The 8,540-nt window shown below is 40.2% G+C and overlaps 1 protein-coding gene across 1 annotated transcript in view; it reads right to left on the bottom strand.

Moving 5' to 3' along the window:
• The window catches only part of CSRNP3 (cysteine and serine rich nuclear protein 3), a 26,405-nt gene that overhangs the window by 17,054 nt on the left and 811 nt on the right, over positions 1-8,540 (bottom strand). The gene's annotated exons all lie outside the window — the stretch shown is intronic.

The following is an 8,540-nucleotide window of genomic DNA, read 5'->3' as shown; positions in this document are numbered from 1 at the left end:
CTTTCTCGCTTAGGCTGCTGTGTCGCATAAATCTCCGTCATGATGGCGATTAATGGGAGAAGGGCAAATATGAACAGCGGTTTGACAATAAAACTACCCTGTCAGATTCATCCCGGCTAAAGTCTGTTGTACAAAGCATTGACCTGTGTCACCAAACAAACATAGCAAGTGAGGAAATGCTTTCTGGGTTTGGAAAAAGACTCCTCAACAAAGAAGGTAAGAAAAATGAGAGCCATTCAAGTCACATGAGCTTAGAGAGTAATGAAGGGCCTTTGCTCGTCAACAGTTAATAAAAGAGCATGAAGCAATTTATATGGCAGAAAAAGTTTAGATATATGTCTATCGGAATGTGTGAATAGACAAGGGCTAAGAAGGACATAGCAATACACAATTTGTAACAAACCAGTGTCAGTATTTTCACAATATATTTTAATGTAACTAGAATGCTATGGTTAGAGACTGCCCCCTTAGTGTTGTAGCATATGGAAGAAACCAAGTCCTGCTGCTAAGTTAGTTTCAAATAATGCTTGCCATCACCTTATTCCTACCAACAGGCTCATAATTATAAGATTTTTTGCACTAACCTTCTGTATTGCAAATAAAATCTATTTTTCATTTTACATATTATTGGGAGACTGAAGAATTTTATTACTAGCTCATTTTCCACAGCTTATTCAAAGCTCTGTTATCAGCAGCTCTCTACCTTCTGAAATTGTGCACCCTTCCTCTCCCTACCCCATACCAAGGTATTTTCAAAGGATGGAGTGGAAAGCTAGAAGCAGAGGAGACTCCCACTGACCCCTGCGTGTGGGGCGAGCCCTTTACCTGCTAGCCCTTCCCACACATGGAGACCAGCTGAGTTCAGAGGGCCCCCGTCCAAAGAGGTGTTGGGGGAAGACACCGGTGGGTGCCACCTTCACCCAGCATCCCCAGCCACTGCCTCCTCCCACAGCTGGTTTGAAGTTGCTGCTGCTGGTGCCCCTTCCTTCTCCACCTCAAGCTGTGCTTTCTGCTCTCTCCCCTGTGAAGAACCATTATTTATCTATTTGTGAATTTGTGAAAAATGAAAGACGCAACCCCCCAACTCTTTCCACATTTGAAAAATTCCAGTTTTATTGTATTTATTCATGATATATTTTTTATGTCTTGGTAATGGATGTCATCATGGGCCCATCCAACTCTCAGATCCCAAGAAAAGTAATTTTCCAAAGGGGAAAATCAATATTTACACTAGCAGTCCAGTGTATCCTTATGAGAAACATCCAAGTCTCCTATGTATACGAATAAATCATAACTGACAAAATAGGCAAGCAACAGTAATACCGTGCTGGCAGACTGAAACAAAGATTTCCTGACCCACTCTCACTTACATACAGTTCACTATACATCTGCACTTTTCACTCACCTCTGAACACCCTCATTTTGCTCTCTGAGCAGCAGAGCTACAGCAGGGTGAAACTGGTGAAAGCCAGAGCATTTTCTTCTGCATGTTTAGCGGCCAAAACAGAATCCAGACCCTCCCACCCAGGAAGAGATCCCGCTGCAGCTATATTCATCTATGAAATGCAAAACCTGCTTCCTAGTTTTACAAAATCCCAACAGAATGACATCTTAAGCCCATCATGTTTTTCAAACATTTTTTTACTGAGAAAACCGGTAGTTCTTTGATTACGAAACATAAATAATCTCAGTTCTGGCTGAACTCCAAGACATAAGCACTTTCTTCTGCTGTCTCAGCTATTCTCCTGATGTCAGAGACACATTAAAATAAATGTGAACCATATGGCTACCCAGCAGATTACTAGCACTCTTGCATCAATGAGGGCAAAGCAATTCATTGTCACCAGTGCAGAAATATCTTAGGCACACGAAAATTTCAAAAGGCTGTAAGAAACGTGTAAGAGCTTTAATCCAAAAGGCTGCTTCAATCTGAGACCGGAGGAAATGCTGCTTTTCCTATACTCTACTACCCATTTGTCTGCTTTTTACATACTCTTAGTGCCACATAAACCACTATGGCAAGAAGGATTAACACCATTCTCCACCTGCTCCATGACTTTCCCACTCAAGTGTTTCACCAAGTCTAACACCACAGAACAGCAAAGCCTAATCCATCATGGTAATCGAGGTCAGAACATCACTTATAAAAGCCAGCTTGCTTCGCAATCTTCACAGAAAACAAAAGCTCGGGAAACGGTCATATTCCAGAAATTGCTTCTACCTCTGTCTCCCATCTCTCCTTCTATCCTGCTGCCTCCCGAAGTCTCAATACACAACAGTTACAAATTTTAAACCCTTAATGATGCAATACTTTTCCTACATGCTGGAAATCCACATTAAGAGGAAACGCTGTGACATACAATGCACCCTCCCAAAGAAACATGCAGGCTTGAGGGCAGGGAGCCATTTTCTGAAATAACTTCAAACCTGGAAGTCTTGAAAGGAACTGCATACTCAGAAAGGCGTAAATTGAGCAGTGGAAATTAGACAGGCCAGGGACAATGCTGTGGAACAGCAATACCTACCCTAGTAGCATTTCACTGCTCCCTCCTTCTGGTACCTTCCTCTGGGTAAAGCCAAAGCTAAATTCACCTCACAGGAGGGGCTCGGTGGGAATGCTTGCCTAATGCTACGTCTGTTTATGTCACATTTGAAATGGGTTTTGAAAAATACTAGCTCACAGACAAGTTTGACACGAATAGGAGAGGTTTTTCATTGGTACTTTAGTTAAACATTTTACCTCACCATCAGTTTTGTCTGAAATCTCACAGAAATGTTCAATTCTTGGGATGCATGCTAGAAGCTGGAATTTTACTGCTAAAATTTCAGTGAAAGCTTTAAGTTTACTTCCTCAGCACCCTCTATTTCCAGAATGCTTTTCTGCGGCATTCATCACACCAGTCCAGCTTCTCCGTTCTGCAAATACAATCAGCCTGCGGGGAGAAGTGGAGACGGTAAACTGCTCTCTGCCTCGCCATTTACTCGAAATGCCAGCTGCTGTTTCATAGATGATTATTTCTGACCTTGGCCCCAGCTTTGAACAATGTGAGGAGGAAAGCCGCTACCACGGATCCTTGCAGGAACACCCCTGCATAACAACTGCATTTGCTGAATTCTCCTCTAACACTACAGGCACTCCTTTGTCCCATCTTAGGGGTGACTTCTGTCAACAGCCATTTGATACAAATACAACTACCCATTTAGCTGTCCATGAGTTTGCCTTCGCAAACATACTTTGCGTATCTTACCATGAACATCTTCAACAAAAAAAATTTGTTTATATGCTAAGACAATAAAAACATCATGTAAGGCAAAGCCTGTCCCTCTGTATAGTATATTAAATGCACTGATTTATAGGAGAAAACTTTTCAAAAATACAGAAATATAATTAGTTGCACGAATCCTTCTAAAAACCAGTGTGAGCCTACCTCCTAACCCCTCTTTAAATTTTTTAAAAACTCCCTCCACAATAGTGGTTATTCCAGATGAAAGGCAGCAGGCAAGATCCTGTCATGGCATACCCTGCCCTGTCATTCTGTATGAGTGTTTGAGTGAAGATACTGCAATACGTTTCACTGCATTTCTTGGTTTTTACTGCCCAGATAAGCCGACTTATTAAAACCAAAACCAAGAACCTCTCAACCTATTTGTATTTCATAACATGAGTCAACAAATAACAAGAAGAACGTATTCCTCATTAACGAGGAAATCGCAAGCCTGGTTCCATGCAAGATAAGTAATTGCAAGATGCCATGAAAAAGAAGGCCAGCATTTAGCTACACCTTCTAAGTGTTCTCCCATAATAAGCCAGCATCACCACGGTAACTCGTTTTCTATTGTTAACCAGCAACTAAAAACTCAGCTTAAGCTCAAAGCTCAAGTAATGCCTTTATCTTTATCCTTCACATAAAGATAATATAAGAGAAGCCAGACCTTCCTAAGGATTTCAAAAGATTTGATACCTTCTTCCAAGTTCTGCATGGCCATGTAGATGAGGCAATCTCAGTATGTTAGTGACTCCAGAATATTCAAAACAGTACTTTTAAGGGCACATGGAAAGAAGTGCAATTATGCTGTATTTGTATTTTCCAATTCCTCGTTATCTTTAACAGTAAAATCAAAAGATGGCAAGAGCACTTAGAGACTGAAGGGTTTTCTCAGAACCAGCCACACTCATAATGAACCTAAGGCATCCACTACTCTTACAGACAGTACCCTAATTAGCAGAATGACAAGACCTATGATTATAGCTGGCTGCACGATAACCTTCCTAATGACAGTGATAATGTTAATGGCAAGATACAGATAATTGATGGAGGATATCAACTAGACTGTGTGACAGTTCTACCTCCTGTTGATCACCTTGTCAGACGAGCTGGTGCTGGAGATTTCACCTGCCTCTGCAGGTAAAGAAGAGAAGCCCCTGCAATAAAGGCATTACTCTGAAAGTTTCAGCTACCCTACACTGAAGTTGAAACAGCAGAGGAAAGCAGCAGCAGCTCCTTTTTAAGAGATGCGTCTGTGATTAATGTGGCATGGGGAGTTTTTACCAGCACCAAAGTGCAAAAGTCAGGACTTGATGAGGTCTTCCCAGGTCTTTCAATTGCATGCAATTCTGCAACTTAAATTTGGATATTTTTCTTTATCTTTAGGGGCAGGTACCTCCACAAGGCAGGAATAATCCCCCACACCTGAGCTGGAGCATGGAACCCAGCACACACATTTGCAGGAACCGTCAGGGCATTGCAATGACATCCTGAATGGCAATTCCAATGACACCTTGCTGCGGAGCTGATGAAACACAGCAGCAGGGTGCCCTAGCTCAACAGGGCAATTCAAAGGAGCTGGAGCAGCACTGGGTGTGCTCCCACCCTGTATTCCATGTACCTCTAAGGAAAAAGGGAATAAATATTCTTAGTCCCAACAAATACTGTATACGGATGCTTGGACTGTTACCTGAAGATGAACACCCTTCTTTCTGACATGGAGGAGGGGCCATGAAATAGGACAGGTATGTGGACTGGTTAGTAATACGCTTTGGCACCCATTAAGGTAAATCTGCAGTGTGACTAACAGCCTGCTGAATCAAACTGAAATGACCTCAACAGACTGAGAAAAGTAAGTAAAAAAGATGGTAGGGATTTTATCCGCCAGTGGTAATGAAGGCACTCCATCACCATTTGGTAGGAGATTTAAAAATGTGCACATACCTGACCAAGAAAATACTACATTTATTTTTTGGTTATGAACCTGGTAACAGGTGTCTATGCTTTATGGACTGTAATTTCATTTCCTGACTCTGAAAAAGACACCTGTAACTTAGGCTTTGGGACATCTCAGTCATGTATTTTCTGCCACCACACTATAGGGTTAATTGCTGAGATCAAAGCTATCTTCTGGTGGTTCTGCCCCACCTGAATGATCCACAGCAGCTGTGTGCCTCATTTAGCTGTAAGATTAAACTGACCTTAAGGCTAATGGAGCAGGGTAGCTGAAAGGTTCTTGTTTATCTGACCCAACACATATTGTTTCAAGGGTTGTGTAAATACTGAGATGCATAAGCTATTCTAGGTAGGGTCATACGCAAAGCGCCTGCTTGCTGAAGCACTGAAAGAGTTGTAGTTACAAGTGATTAAAAAAGTATCTCTTTGTCAGGTTAATTAGAAAGGAAAAATAAGACTCAGAGGGTCACGTTAGGCCTTTTTTTAAAAGCTCAGCTAAAGAATTAACATATAGATCTTGGTGTTGACTACAGGTCACCCACAACCCGCACATTTCCAGTCAGTAGAAGAGTTTATACTGAAACTTCAGATTTACTTATATGAAAACGGACCGGAAGGAAGACCGTATGCAGGATCTGAGAGTCTCTCACAAAAGAGAAAACGGCACAAAGAGTCAGGAAATGGCTTAGAAAGATAACCTCCATCAAGGAGGCACTCAGGCATGTAACAGAGGCAAGGAATCTGGCCAGCCTTTCTTCTGCACTGGCTCTTTTCAGTCTGTTTACTGAACAAGTCTCATGGAACTCTTCCTTTCCATATGCCCTTAAAAAGTACAGATTCAAATATTCAACCTAGGAAAGCTCTTATCTGTTATTTTGGGAGATGAGTGTGTTTAAAGAATGAACAAAACACCTTCCAATGTACACTTTTAACAGTTTCATTATCGTTTAACACATCTGAATGTAGTTTTCAAGTGAGCATCACTTAGTAGCTCTGTAAGACGCCTGTATTCATGAGATATGAACACTGACAATTTCCACATATTCTGCTTTGACAAGACAGGGCCAAGTACCTCAGTAGGATCACTTCACTTCTTATCACTGCCTACAACTCAAAATACGCTTTTTCAAATCATATTGTTTAAACAAAGCTAGAAGTTAAAAAAAAAAAAAAAAGTCGAAATACATACAAAGAAAAGTGCTCCTGCCCTGAAAGGCATTCAACATCGCACACACAAGTGATGTCCCTGCATCACACACAGAAGTCAGCCAACTGACACAAAATGAAAACAGATTCCATGCGTATAAAAATTTCACCAGTTGTCCACTTAAAACATTCTGTCCAGAATCAAAGCACATGAAGACTCAAGAAAAAGTGAGAGGAATAAAACAAAATAAAAGTCCAATCTCAACAAAAAACCTGTTTTTTCTAGAGGTAGTCAGTTATCAAATTAAAACCGTCTTGTAGCATTTTTCAAGTATCTTTACTCCTTTGCATTTATTTTAAATGTAAACATGATTAATCTTTACTGTGAACACATATTACCTTTTACTATCATATATCACCACTAAGACTCACCTTTTTAGTGCAGAGTTGCTCTTCTATATAGCAGATGTACCTACGGCTAGCTAAGTGATTTTTCTAAGACTGCTCAATTGGTAGATGTCGATTATATAAACATACAAATAACTGCTATCATTTAATATTAAGAAAGAAGAAGAAGGTACAAAATCTCACTTGCAGCATTTTAACAATAAATTAACAAAACCTGACTTCTCCATACGGTACCAACGTGGAGTGTCCTCGGTAAAGTTACAAAATCATGATGCACACTGGAAGGGAGTCTGAATACTAGATGCAAGTGATTAGGTAGGGATGAAACCACGTTTCCATTCTATACTTCATCTAACCATCAACATCCTCTATTTTCTTACCAATAAAAAATTATCACCTTTATCAAGGTCCTGCAAGTACGCTGCATTACGAGCAAAAGCAGAATGTTAGAAACTGAAAGATGACATGCTCCCGTGGCAGAGAAACATAAAAACTGATCTCCAAAAGTCTTTTCCTTGAGGACCTTGAGGTTTGCCTATTCAAATGCAGCACCAAGGCCACCTGATAATTCTTTTCTTCCCAAGCCAGCCTAATTATTCTGTATTGATTTCTTGGAATTTAGGCTGCAGCATATATATTAAAGACAATACTTCTTAAAAAATAATATCAGTGCGCATGCAAACAATTTACTCTTTCTGTTTCCATATTGTCAACTGATACACATATGTATTTAAAAAAATGTCGTATGCACAATTTCTATGTATGTGTGTGTCTGAGTACACACACAGATAAACATTTATTACTCTGGCCATAAATATCTCAGTTACATGGATCATTAATCCTAACACTGGAAAGCTATAGTTTCCCTTGCAGATTTTATTCAAAACCTAAATTATTTATGGTGTCAACTACAATCAAAGCTTATTTTTACATGTGAATATTATAATTTCCAAGTTTCTCCCCTGAATTATGAGCCTTCTTTGTATTATCTGTGTATTAGCAATAAAATTGCTGTCTTCTATGTGGGTGGCAATGACTGACTGATGTCTATGATGAATAATCACCTAAGTTCTTAAACAGATGCAAAAGTTAAAAGATCAGATAATATTGTCACCAAGCTATTTCTTAATACAACCAAAGAGATTTACTGGGTCACTTACTCCTTTGTGGCATTTCAATAAAATAGGTCCCCTACTAGTACTGCATCTTAAATATAATATTCCACATCAGGACCGTTACAGGCAAACACATGCGAAAAGTCATGCCCATGTAATCCTTTGCACAGGAGTGTCCCACACTAGAGCAAAGAGGATTTGGACCCTCACATCCAAACCCTAGCTCAAACTGCTCAGCAGCCTTTCGTAGGCGAATCAGTTACAAGAACACTCACATCACAGGCTACAAACATGATTACTAGGCACAGCCTAAACCATATAGTTATTAGGATTGCATTGTATATGGGTAGTGATGAGGAGCCTCACCTACTCCTTGGCCCACAGTCTTGAGAAAACAGCTTTATAGCCACTAACTCCAGTGGGGAGATCTAAATGCAACAGTGTTGGAGGAGGCAAATGCCTGCTTTTTAAAACACGCAGTTCACCACTGAAAAAGTATAACCACCTAAACCAAGTATCATGAACTACAAATATAAACCGTAAATTCATTCTTCCTAGACATATATGCTGCACACATAGCTTTGCTAACTTAAAACCAAATCTTCTCTGTACAGAAAACCATTGCCTAGTACCGAGATACCCTCCCCTA

The sequence above is a fragment of the Egretta garzetta genome, unplaced genomic scaffold (assembly GCF_000687185.1).
Source record: "Egretta garzetta isolate BGI_Z169 unplaced genomic scaffold, ASM68718v1 scaffold16, whole genome shotgun sequence".
Taxonomy (NCBI): domain Eukaryota; kingdom Metazoa; phylum Chordata; class Aves; order Pelecaniformes; family Ardeidae; genus Egretta; species Egretta garzetta.
The sequence above is the reverse complement of the archived record's forward strand: the minus strand, read 5'-3'. Positions and strand labels throughout refer to the sequence as shown.